Genomic DNA, 12,270 nt, shown 5'->3' with positions numbered 1-12,270 from the left:
CAATGAGATGTCAAACCATTAGGTTTAAATATTTTGGAAGCATTTCATCTTAAATATTTCTCGGTGTGTTTCCTCTAAAATATAATTTTATTACGTATTATTTTCCTCACGTTTTTTTAATTTTTTTAATTCATTAATTTGGTTGGTTAATCCTTATTTTTAATAGGTTTCAACTCGGTTTTTAACTATACGAAAAGTAGAGAACCTAAAAAGCCACTGTTTCTGCATACATTAGTAGTCGCAATATTCGTATTGACACTTCTACTAATAGGCATTTAACAACTACCCACGCAAATATATTTATTTAAAATTTATAAATTGAGAATAAATTTCCCCTAATACATATATGTTAACCACGTGTAAATTACTGAGTAATTATTCAAACAATATTTGAACTATTATTATTTTGCTGTTTTTAAACTACCCACAAAAATAATTTCATCGATGGGAGTGTTTCTTAATTAACAGAATACAGACCAGTAGTAGTAACAAATATTCATTGGTTTGGATAAGTTGATCAATAAGCGTTTTGTTAATCCAAATAATTTTTTTTTTCGCATTACTTGTTAGTTAATGTAATATACAAGATGTAATGTAATTGCTGGGCATGAATTTTATGGGTGGCAGGGAAGCAATTTTTGTTAAGGGAGATTCATCCGGAAACGCAACCCTGGATAGTTAGTCACCGACAGAAGCTCGAAATTTTGAATTTCGCGCTCATAAGGGCCACATTCCACTGGCTGAGAGACCGCGCGATCGCAGATCAGTGATGTTCAAACTCTCCGTGGAAGCAGACGACGAGCTTGGCTCGGAAGTCTAGAGTTAAGGCCCTGTAACACTGTCAAATATCTGTGGCCAATACATTTGGAAAAAAAGTGTTGGAGGGGTAATGTTGGACGGATAAAGGCTTACAATTTTTTCCATCAAATATATTTGGACAGATAACCTCAAATATGTTTTAAATCTTTTCACGCTATTAAAGTTTATTTTTGGTCAGATTTTAATCTCGATTTTAATCTCAAATTTGAAACTACACAGTGTTAAATACATTTTTTTTTGGAATTGTTATATTTGTGCATTAATTTTTTTTTTGAACATGCATCAATTTATATCACAAAAATATTCATTACCTACATAATGAAATAAACGATGAGTAATTATTTTCTAATTTAGTTCAAACATAATTTAATTTTACACACAAAAATTTTCGCATACGACATTAATATTACATTATTTAAATTACTTAACTTTTATAACCTCTTTAGTCGTTCTTCGCCATTTTAAAATAATCGGAAATGTATGTCAGTTCCGTTTACGCTAGGCACGATTTTGATTAGCCGACTGCATCCAACGTCCAAGATATTTTATAACAAGTCCTACATGTAAAATATTTGATCAACTTGTCAAACAAACATGGCTGTGCTTGTGACGTTTTCGGTGACGTCATAATCCTCCGACACAATACATTGGAAGGTGTTGGGAGCGAAAGTTTAACATTGTGACAGGTTGGTGTACATCACCCTGCGTGGTATGAAACTCCCTTTCAGGCAGTCACTGATTCAAGCCGAGAGAATCGGCAACCGTCTGTTGCGATGTTAGGGTGTGAAGTGATGCTTGGATGTGCCCCCTTACTGTGTCGCTAGTGCCAGCTTAAGCAGTGCCAAAGCCTGTGGTGTAGGCAACCCTCGGTTCTTTGGAAGCCTGAAGCCTGTGGTATAGGCAACCCGGCGAACACCCAAGAAAAAAGTGTCACGGTGTAAAAAAAAAAAGCCTCCAATATCAACACCGGATATGACGCCATTGTCGCGAGCAACCAGAAGTTTATAGAATGTTCTAGGCTGTCTCTACAGCTGCCCAGGACGAGTATATAAGGGCCTGATTCCGAAGAACAATCGCAGTCGCCCACCGGAAGAATATCTAGTTTGATGCCGCTCTGATGCTCCGACTCGCCATATGACGTCATGCTGCACGTCAATGCTGGAACTTCAGGATTGGTATGACCACCACAATCTAAGTTAAGTTTGGTGATAGAACATTTCGCCGAGTTCTGTGAGTGACAGAAAATTTTGAGAAGGGATCTCTGCAGGAATAATTCGAAAATATTCTATGTCCGGTTCGGACTTTTATGGCGAGACAGCACGACTTGAGACTTTACGTACGCTATTACGTATGGACTTTGTTGAAGTATGTACTTCTGATTGTGATTCATATCGTAGAGCTTGTCGGTGATTGGAGGCATTTGGACGGCTATCGCCCTGGGTTGGACTTTGATATTTTCAGGAGAAACTGTAACCATATGTAAAGATACGTTTGTTGCGAAACAGGTGTTACTCTTACGTATGATGGGAATTCACTAAGACGAAAGACACTACTCGATGGCATCAATGAAATGAGGTCGTTTATGTAAATTTCCAAATTGCAACTATTGGGTTTACGATTGGTTACGGTCTTGCGAGGCACTCGTCCCTGGAAGAATACGAGTGTACAGAAGAGTCGCTCTATGGATTTCTCGTACGCTTCGCTGTATATGATCATGGGTGTGTGTGATAAAGTAGTCACAAAAGTAACTGGTGTTTTAAATACTTCTGCTAACGTCAAAACTACTGTTTATGGAAAACTTACGGCATATTTTTTTTTTTTGCATGTTGCATGCATATAGGCCAGAATATGGGAAGCATACAACACACAAGCACCCAACCAGCGATGGCTTGTGTCGGTTAAAACCCACGTCCAAAACTCTCGCTTTCCCCCCCCCCCCCCCTAAGCCCTCTACAGTTTTGCGCCCCTGCCTTCGCTACATCAAATACGGCACTAGTATGGTCACCCTTCATCGTTGATCAAAATACATGCACTAATTTCAGTAGCATCATAAACTAATAAAGTTAACATTTTCCAAAATGTGGTGGTATAATTTTTTTTCAAGAATTATTGTAATTTAGGGCACAGAACTGACGCATAGGTCATTGATCTCAGATAAATCACGAACATATCAGAAGTTCACCGCTCGCTCGTGCATCTTCGTGCTTAGAATTTAAAAAATTTCACAATTTCGCAAGATTTCATATAATTTTACGATTTTAGAGTACGTATTTCAAATGTCACAGAACTTTTACAACTAAACTTTCATTTTAGTTACGATCACCTAGTTGGGCGATAAATTAACCTACAGAAAAATTAATTAGGAAAAAAAAAATATTTTGCAAGAATTGAAGTGATGTTACACACGAGATAACGAACGCGGGGTGACTCGGGGTGAGTGAGCAGAGTAGGGGCTGACCGTCGTGTCCCAGCAGACCGCGGGCCCGCCTGTGTTCGCCGGCGCCCGCCAGGGGTGCCAACAGCAGCACCGTCGCCAGCAGTAACAGCCGCGCCGACCGCATCCTCGCAGGCACTGCGCGCCGCCAACACCAGCTGCCCTCGGTGCTGCCGGGAGTGGGAGGGGTGTGTCGCCCGGTGACAGGTGAGTGCCCCCCCCCCCCCCCCCCCCCCCCCGCGGCTCGCGGTCCACGAGGCATGCCCCCCTCCCCCTCGCCCCACATACCACCTGCTCGCGACACGCGCACGCGACCATGTGCGAGGACCGCCGCCTTGGCGTGCAAGCTAGGGTCACGTACTTTCCGCTTCCAGACAGCTGAGGTGTTAAGCAGTAGCGGTTCCAAGGCAGGGCGAGCCCGAACAATCACCCAGGGACCCGCGATTAGCACCGATTTTTTTTTTTCGTTTTTATTTTTATTTTACTTGATTGTCTAGTGTTCTTTTTTAAATATAAACATTTTGCGGAAAAATTAAAAAAAAAATTAGCACGTTAATTAAAGCGATGGTCAATACAAAATTTCATTTCACGACTTCGTATTAGACCTGTTTCTGTGACACTAGTAATATTTACGTACGTAAGTTTAAAGTCTGTAACCACTGTTGTATAACCGAACTAAAGTATACGCCCCACACGCGCGTGTACGAAATTAGGAGTAGAATTAAGTATGCAATGTTAACCTTAAGGTAGTACTGTTTGACATATAAGACTTTTCGCCCGTGTAGCGAACACATATTGTAAGAGACACGGTTTGACGACTACGGTCACGCTCTACTCAATATTGTACTGTTTAGCTTAACGTGTTGTAAACTTTTGTATTCATGGAATACTTATGTATATCTTAAGTTTATATACCTCCCTTTTGATGAGTTGGGATCTATTAAAAAGATATTTGAAATCTCTCTTGTATATGAGTAGACTAGTGGTCATCCCTTAATGCACAGTTACCCTTACACCAAGATATACTCTATTTATGCTGATTGATAGCCGTATGCTCCTCCCCTGCAGGTTGGAAAATATCACGACTACATGGGAGGGGTCTGGGATACTCGCTTTAGTAAACGTACATCGTGGTATGTTTCAAACTTTCAAATATTTTATTGCCGCTGTGCGGACCCTTTCGTGTACACTTTGTTGTTTACAAATGGCCCCACTTCTATGGAGACTAATTAATTCACTTTGGGCTGTATTATTCTGTGTAAATTAATCTTGTTTGTGCGACTCTCAGTTGGCATGTGTTTGTGGTATCTAAGCCACAGTTAGGTATTGACTTAATAAAAAAAATATACATAAATATACACTAGGACAAATTATAGAATAAATAACATAAAACAACACTCACAATTAAAATATATACTTATTTATTTAAAACGAAAATAATTCAAAATTTACCCTTATTATTATTATTATTATTTAATTACTTATTATATTCAAATTCCCTAACTGTTCTTTGGCATAGCATTCCACATATAATTTCCAACCATCGGGAGTTACGATGCGCACATTTAATTTAATTTGAGTTCGACGATATTACACAGTTTATTTTCGTTGATTTTGGGGATCTTAATTGTTTTTCCTCGGCTAGTTAGGTTCAAATTAAAGTCGGTAGAGCTCAGAGTCTCTCGCTCGTCAGACCTCTGAGTTACTATAGAAGTGTGTAAAATAAAATAAATTTGTATCAAAATAAACAGTTTTCTCGTAGACAATGTCAAATAACTTCAAATTACAATGTTTATTATCAATTTAGGCCGCGATGTGACGATTTACGTGAGGTACGTGACGATCTGTATGTAATTGAGGAGACAGATTCTTGCACTTTTTGTTACTCACGTTATTTTCACTCCTAAGACCTTTATCTTTGTAGATAAAGCCTACTTAAGTATCTAGACTCCCTAAAGATACATAATTTTCATCCTTAATTCAGGATGCCTACTGCTGAATAGCTATTTCGTAGGATATAAAATTGCCGACGTCACGAAGATGTGCTATATTTAGCTGGCCATTACATTCTCTCTAACCTTCTCAAATTAAGCCAGTTAACAATACCAGACTTAATTTTAAATGGTGGGCCGTGATTGGCCGAAAACCAAAATCAATTACATTAATTACTTAATAAATCGTGAAATTCGCACACAACAATAGCGCGGAACACAAAATTTCACGTAAAATTTAAATACATAAATATTAAAATAATAATTTATATTACAAAATAACGGCGTTAACTTTACCGTTTACCGTCTTAATGTCAATTTCTCCTTAGAGGGGTCTCAATAATGTTCAATTTCAAATGTCCAAATCAGTCCATAGAGTAACATTTTCATAGATATACATTTAAAAATAATTACCGTTTTTGAAAATAAATTATATATCAGACATAGAACAAATATTAAATAAATCATAAATAATAAAACTTAATCTGTCAAAACAATAATATGTATAATTACGCGATTTTACAGGAATTTTATCGTGAGCATTTGTGAAATTGACCTAAAAAATATTAACCTTTCTTAAATAAATTAGCAAAGCCATCGTCGAAATTTAAGTTTCAGGTAGGCTTAAAATTTGGATTGAAAGAGTTAATTTTTCAGATTTTCTGGAGGAGAGGCCCTCTCCTCCAGAAAACTTATATTCCCGGGGCCCTGCAAAATCTAGGACCGTCACTGATGTTAAAATTTTGTAGCAAGGTCTATGTTTATTTCAGGTGCATGTCTACTGTCAGCACATCAATTATAGCCACCCGTAGCGGAAGCAAACGCGTCCTGAATGGCCCGGCCAAACAGAGAAATGGCTTCCCTTGCAGACGGCTGTAGATATAACAAGGGAACACTCGCTAGCACGGGCATATCAGCGAGTCTGGGTGCCTCAAGTGAATGGCGTGGCTACTGTTAATTCCTGGGGCTTCACTTCAGAAAGGTACAAGTCTTGTAACAATCATACTAAATAAACACGTTTTAGCACGGTTGCTACGGATAGGCATTTGATATAAATTGTCTCAACTTGTCCCTAACAAGGCAGACTTGTCACGAACAAGTAAAAGTTTTGGTTGTGTGTGACAAGTACAGTAGTCGGTACGCTTTTAATTAACAAGATTTGGAAACATAACCACATTTTATTAATGTAATGGCAACACGACTCACAATTCCAAAGGTGGAGTTGTTAGTTTTATTTCTGCCATGGTGCACTGTGTACACTACACGACCACCCACGACACTGAGAATTTTTGAGATCATTAACTGGTACCATACTTCAGTCCGTAAAAAGAAACCCTTAGTAACACACAACCGTGGTCATAAGATAAAAAGAAATTCAGGAGTCGGTTGGTACTGTACATAACTCGCCTGGCCGAGTGTCATGTGGTGCAAGGCTTTCACACAAGAGGAAGTATTAAGTCGCTCGCTCTAAAATGTCAAGGCACTAGAAGAGTTCGAAAAAAATGGTTTCACAAAGGATAGTTAAACTAACCATCAGTGACTATAAGAAGACATGATTGAGCTCCCCGCGAAAGAGCCAGGATCCGACAGCGGCCCACGCAGGACTAAAGCGGGCACTCCAGGAATGCCACTTCTGCGCAAACGGCAGAATCAACCAAATCTAAAACATCACTCTGCCAGTCTGTCTTGATGTTGTTTACAAATACATGAAATACTATGGTTACTTACTCCATCTGTCTTTCTTCACAGAATATTCTTCACAAAATAAACACACTGGTACATTAATACTTAAGCATCTGATACCGGCAGTGTTGTCGACAGGAGCGTTCTTCCAGCACGGCATAAGCAATACAGGCTTTGATACTGCCTAGGGCAGTGCGACATCAGTTAGAGTTTTAATACAGTTAATGTCATCTTGCCTGCCTCAGTGCAATGGATATTTTTGTCCAGGTGCCAACCTGCAAAGGATTTGTGTGCGCTAGTACACGAGACTTCTCAGAAGTGGTTTCTGTCCATGTGGCTTGAGACAGCAGATTCAACGCTCGGCAGAGATTACCCGAACTGTCAGCCATTCTAATTGCTATGCTAAAGGCAGAATGAGTGTTTTCTGGAACTGGATTTACTAAACCCACGGCCCGTTTACATGGCACTAATTCCGCGCATGGCCTGTTTCGATCATAGATTCGAAGCACATCCTGGAACATCACAAGTTACTGTCCAGCAACTACTTAAGGTGGAGTCCTAAACATAGAGGATACCCATAGACGACTGCGACAGTAATCATAGGCAGAGCCGCGTATATCCCGTGGAAGAATGTTTGAACATAATGGGGTACCTGTTACACTATATAAGTTCTAATCACAATAACAAAACACAAATAACTGAATGTGGAGTCTGACACGGGATGATCGTTACACTACATGGTCCTGATCACAAATGCAAAACACTTGTCACTGAATACCAGGCTCTTATAGACATGACAATAATTGTCTGGACATTAAATGCTGTGTTAATTATTAACACAGCATTTAATGTCCAGACAGAGAGTCTTTAAAATGCATATGTCATGTGGGGGCGCAACATAGACAGCCGCAAAAGTCCTCATATGAATTAAGTGAAGTTAAAGTCAGTAGTGCACGTTTCGCCTGCGGGCGGTCCTGTGTGGGCTAAATTAGAAAGCCTTATGGCCCAGTCTGAGTTACATGGAGTCTAGATAATACTTCGTGGTCAGGTGACGATTTACATACTACATTAAAACATCACTTGGCGGGAATAGATACATTTATTATACAGCCGATGAGTAAAGCTAGGCCAGTTGCGGAACAGATGTTCCAATAATGTTTGGCAAATAAGTTGGAGGATTATGACATTGTCAAAAATGTCACTAATGCAGCCCATGTTGTTTTGACAAGTTGTATGAGTTGAGTGCCAATAAAATATTTAATATGTAGGATAGTTTCTGAAATATGTTATCTGTTTTGATGGAATTAGCAAATCAGGCTCATTCTCAATGGAAATGGCATATGATTCCATGCCAAGGAAGCTTTAAAATAACAAAAAAAAAAAAAAAAAAAAACATGGGGGATTAAGGAGAAAATTCAAAAGTTTGAATTAGCTCAGTCCAATAATAAACTTTCATAGTGTATCAGTATTTAAAAAAGAAATGTTGGAGGTTAGCTGTCCAACTTTATTTGATTGAGAATTTGTAATTGCAATATAGTTCTTGGTAAATTGTAAGCCATTTATGATCTCATACATAGAAGAAAAGAATCGACCAATAAAATGTTGAACATAACTGCCCCTCTAACAATAAATCAATTTGCTTATACCCAACATCATTAAAGGAAATAATAGAGTTATAAAACAATTAAAAAACCAAAATTCAACAGATGTATATTGTATATCTAACAAAATAATAACAATTGCTAAACATTACATTGTTAAGACATTATCAATCGTAATTAATAAAAATTTTGGGATGATATTGTATCAGATTACTTGAAAAAAGCAAAAATACTACATGTCTTAAAAGAGGACATACACTAAATGTAGCAAACTATAAGCCCAATAACTTACTACCCATTTAATGCCAAAATTTTCGAAAAAGTGATTTACAATAGCCTCTCATTTTTCTTCAGAGACTGTAAAATTCTGAACAGTAATCAATATAGAATTTCAAAAACATTAATCAACAATAAATGCTATACATAATTTTATAATTTGACTAATAATGCGACACAAGGTATTATTGTGATTTTTCTAAAGCTTTGATCTTATTGTTATTGACAAAATATTGTTTGAAAAACTTAATCATTACAGTATCAGAGGCAAAGGGCTTTAACTAATGAATTCATATTTGCTCAACCATAAACAAAGAATGGAAATAAAATGAAACAACTGACATCGTACCTCCATGGGCAGTAAAGCCCGGTCCCCACCCCGCCAGCACCAGCCCCCGCTGGCGGAACGCACCCTCACACCCCTCCTCCGTGCAGTCACCATCGCTAGTCAGTCTTCGCCCGCACGCGACCAAGGACGGAAGTGTAACCCTGTGAGACTCCGGGAGACGTGAGACCGCGAGACGTGAGACGCGAGTAGTGAGATATGTGAGTGTTTTCCGGACGCGAACTCCGCACCGTCGGCGAGCCTAGTGAGCTGCACAGGGGCTGACGACCCACACCCACCGTGGCCTAGCTGCAAGCTAGCCTGGCGCCCATCCGGACCGAACAGTATACCAGCCGACTTCCCTACTAGGCTCACCCGCTAACGCAGCCTCCATTACCGGGACGACGGCACAACAAAGTAGTGTTCTCAGACTGGAATGTCATTAAACATGGAGTTCCTTAAGGTAGTGACCCAGGTCCTATATTGTTGTTAGTACATATTAACGACTTGCCTTTAAACATCCCACAAGAAGTGAAAGGAAACAATGTAGACAACATATACCAAAAGAAAATTTAATCCTTGGTCAACTAAATCACTGGTTGGAAGCAAATATACTTATGCTAAATACTATTAAAACATAAAATGTAAATTGTAGGATTATACAAAATACAGTAGAAGAAGTGTTTCAAAAAAATAAACATATATAGATATAAAGTCATAACTAGAACCACAAAAGTAAAATTCCTGGGTGTGAAATTAGACGAACAGCTCAAATATACTGACCATGTGATTAACTCTGTAATGATATAGAATTAAATCTGGGAAACACAATGAGAGTTGAAACAATTTTAAAATTACAAAATACGATATATTCGTAAAATGACATATTACAAAATGTCATCTAACTGTAAAAAATATTCAGAAAACTTAAAATTCTAGCAGTCATAAATCAGTATATTCTAAGAAGAAACACAATTTAAAAAAAAAAAAACTATTTATGCATACACCTAACACAAGAACTATAGAAATTTAATGGTACTAGTTCACGACACCAGTCAATTTGGAAAAGGCAATAATTATAGTCATAAACATTTATAATTTACTATTACCAAGTATTTCAAACATAAACAATTTATCCATATTAAAAATAACACTTAAATGAGTTCTGTAGAGCACCCTTTCTACACTCTGATTGATTTATTTAACCTAATACCGGCAGTAGATAATAAAACTAAACTATGATAAAACTAACTTAATTCAATCACATAATGATAAGAAGGGGGACAAAATAAAAAAAAAGTGTTTTGTGAAATAACTTTTCCCTCTGCGACATAAACTTAAGTTTATCACATTTGTTATGTATCCACTGTTTATTTTAATGTGATGTATTGTAATTGTGTGTGTATATATATATATCTCCCGCCACTCGCGCAGATCGTTATGCCACCAAAATACCTACCTGGGGTGTGTGTGGAACAGTATGCATGTGGTGTGGGAAATGTTTTGTAGGGGGGGGGGGGGGGGTGTAGGCGAGTGCAATGCGGCGAACACAAGCCGCCCTGGTGGGTCGATTGTTGCCCGTACGACGATCGGCACAGTGATGTGAGCCATGTACTCTACGATTGCTCTGTATTTATTGTAATACTGATTAATGGAGCAAGTATATAAACAATGTTTTCCCACAGGAACATGCCTTAACTAACCAGTAATTTGTTTGTATTTGCACGACCAAGTGAAAACATGGCTTGCTTTACACTTTTGCGCACGGCAAACTTTCGTGGAAAGCAAGGCTGCAGTGATGCACGATCGCCATTTTCTCTAGTAGCAGCTCATTATCTCGTCGCAACCGGGTAAACTGCGTTCTTGCGACGTGGGGCCCTCAGTTTTTGTTTCGCCGACTCTGTAGTTTCAGTAGTGTTATATTCTTTAAACCTCTTTCATGAAGTCCCGCGGCACCCTTCGGTCGGTTTGAACTGGCCACCACGAACCTCATTATGTGTGCCCTTGTAAGGGACTTACAATTTTATATGTAATTATGAACTTTACTTGAATGAGTGCCGCGCATCGCGCCTCATGGGCGAATTACGCCACCAGTTGGTCTCCTCAGCTTCGCCCACACTGGGCCACCCTGTTAGGTGGTAATTGTCCCAGCATTTGTGTTTTCTTTAAGACGGCCCGAAGACTATCGGAGCTCGCATCCTCATTCGCCCATTTGGCCAACCTTAATTTGAAGCTGTGCACTGAACTACCTCATATTACTACATAATTTGCTTCTAAACGTGATTGTGGTTCTTTCACAGTAATATGGTAAAATGTTAGAGCCTTGTTTTGTGAGCACGTGCAACCATTGGGGGATGGCCACAGAGCTGTAGGGTAATTTTTATCCATCCAGCACAACGTAATTCGCGTAGGGTAATCTGTATGTGTACGTTGCGACATAAGTCGTGTAGGGTAATTTGTTTGTACCATTTGTTCTGTGTATTATACCTCAAAGCAGTGTCGCAGTGGCACTAAAGCCTCGGCTTTATAGTTAATACAGGCCATGTTCCTGCAATGCCATGAATAAGTGCACCATATCCAATAAAAATAATCTTAGTAGTATCAACTCTTTGTTGGCCAAGGAACTAACCTATTAAGTACTTAGTGCATATAGCACCTAGAATAGCCCAAAGGCTTTTCAGCTATGTCATCTCCTACCATCTGCTGGCCACATGGCGACATCATGCTCTGAGAAAAACTATAGTGGCCTGCCTGTGAACTAGCTCACAGGTACATGTTAGTGGCTAGTTGGTGCCTCAGGTAATACAACCAGGGCCCCCACATGGCCGGTGCTACCGTTGCTATGGCAACAGGGCCCATGGGTCTACGGGGCCTGCGAAGGAAAAAAAAAGTAGACAATTTTAAATAAATCATAGAAATCAATTAAACAGTAAGGCCTAAATTTAGTTACCGATTACACCAGAGTAATATTATTCGGAATATGCTGTGCGTACAGAACGTGTCTGAATCTAGAACTGAGAGTAACTAACCCATCACCAATGGATGTGACACCATGTTGACAGTGCAGAACACTTACACTCATTTATTTGCCATTATTCAAAATCAATTTACGTGGACAATCAAAACACTGACTTAAAACTA

Source organism: Bacillus rossius, chromosome 7, assembly GCF_032445375.1.
Source record: "Bacillus rossius redtenbacheri isolate Brsri chromosome 7, Brsri_v3, whole genome shotgun sequence".
Classification (NCBI taxonomy): Eukaryota; Metazoa; Arthropoda; class Insecta; order Phasmatodea; family Bacillidae; genus Bacillus; species Bacillus rossius.
This window is presented reverse-complemented; position numbering follows the sequence as displayed.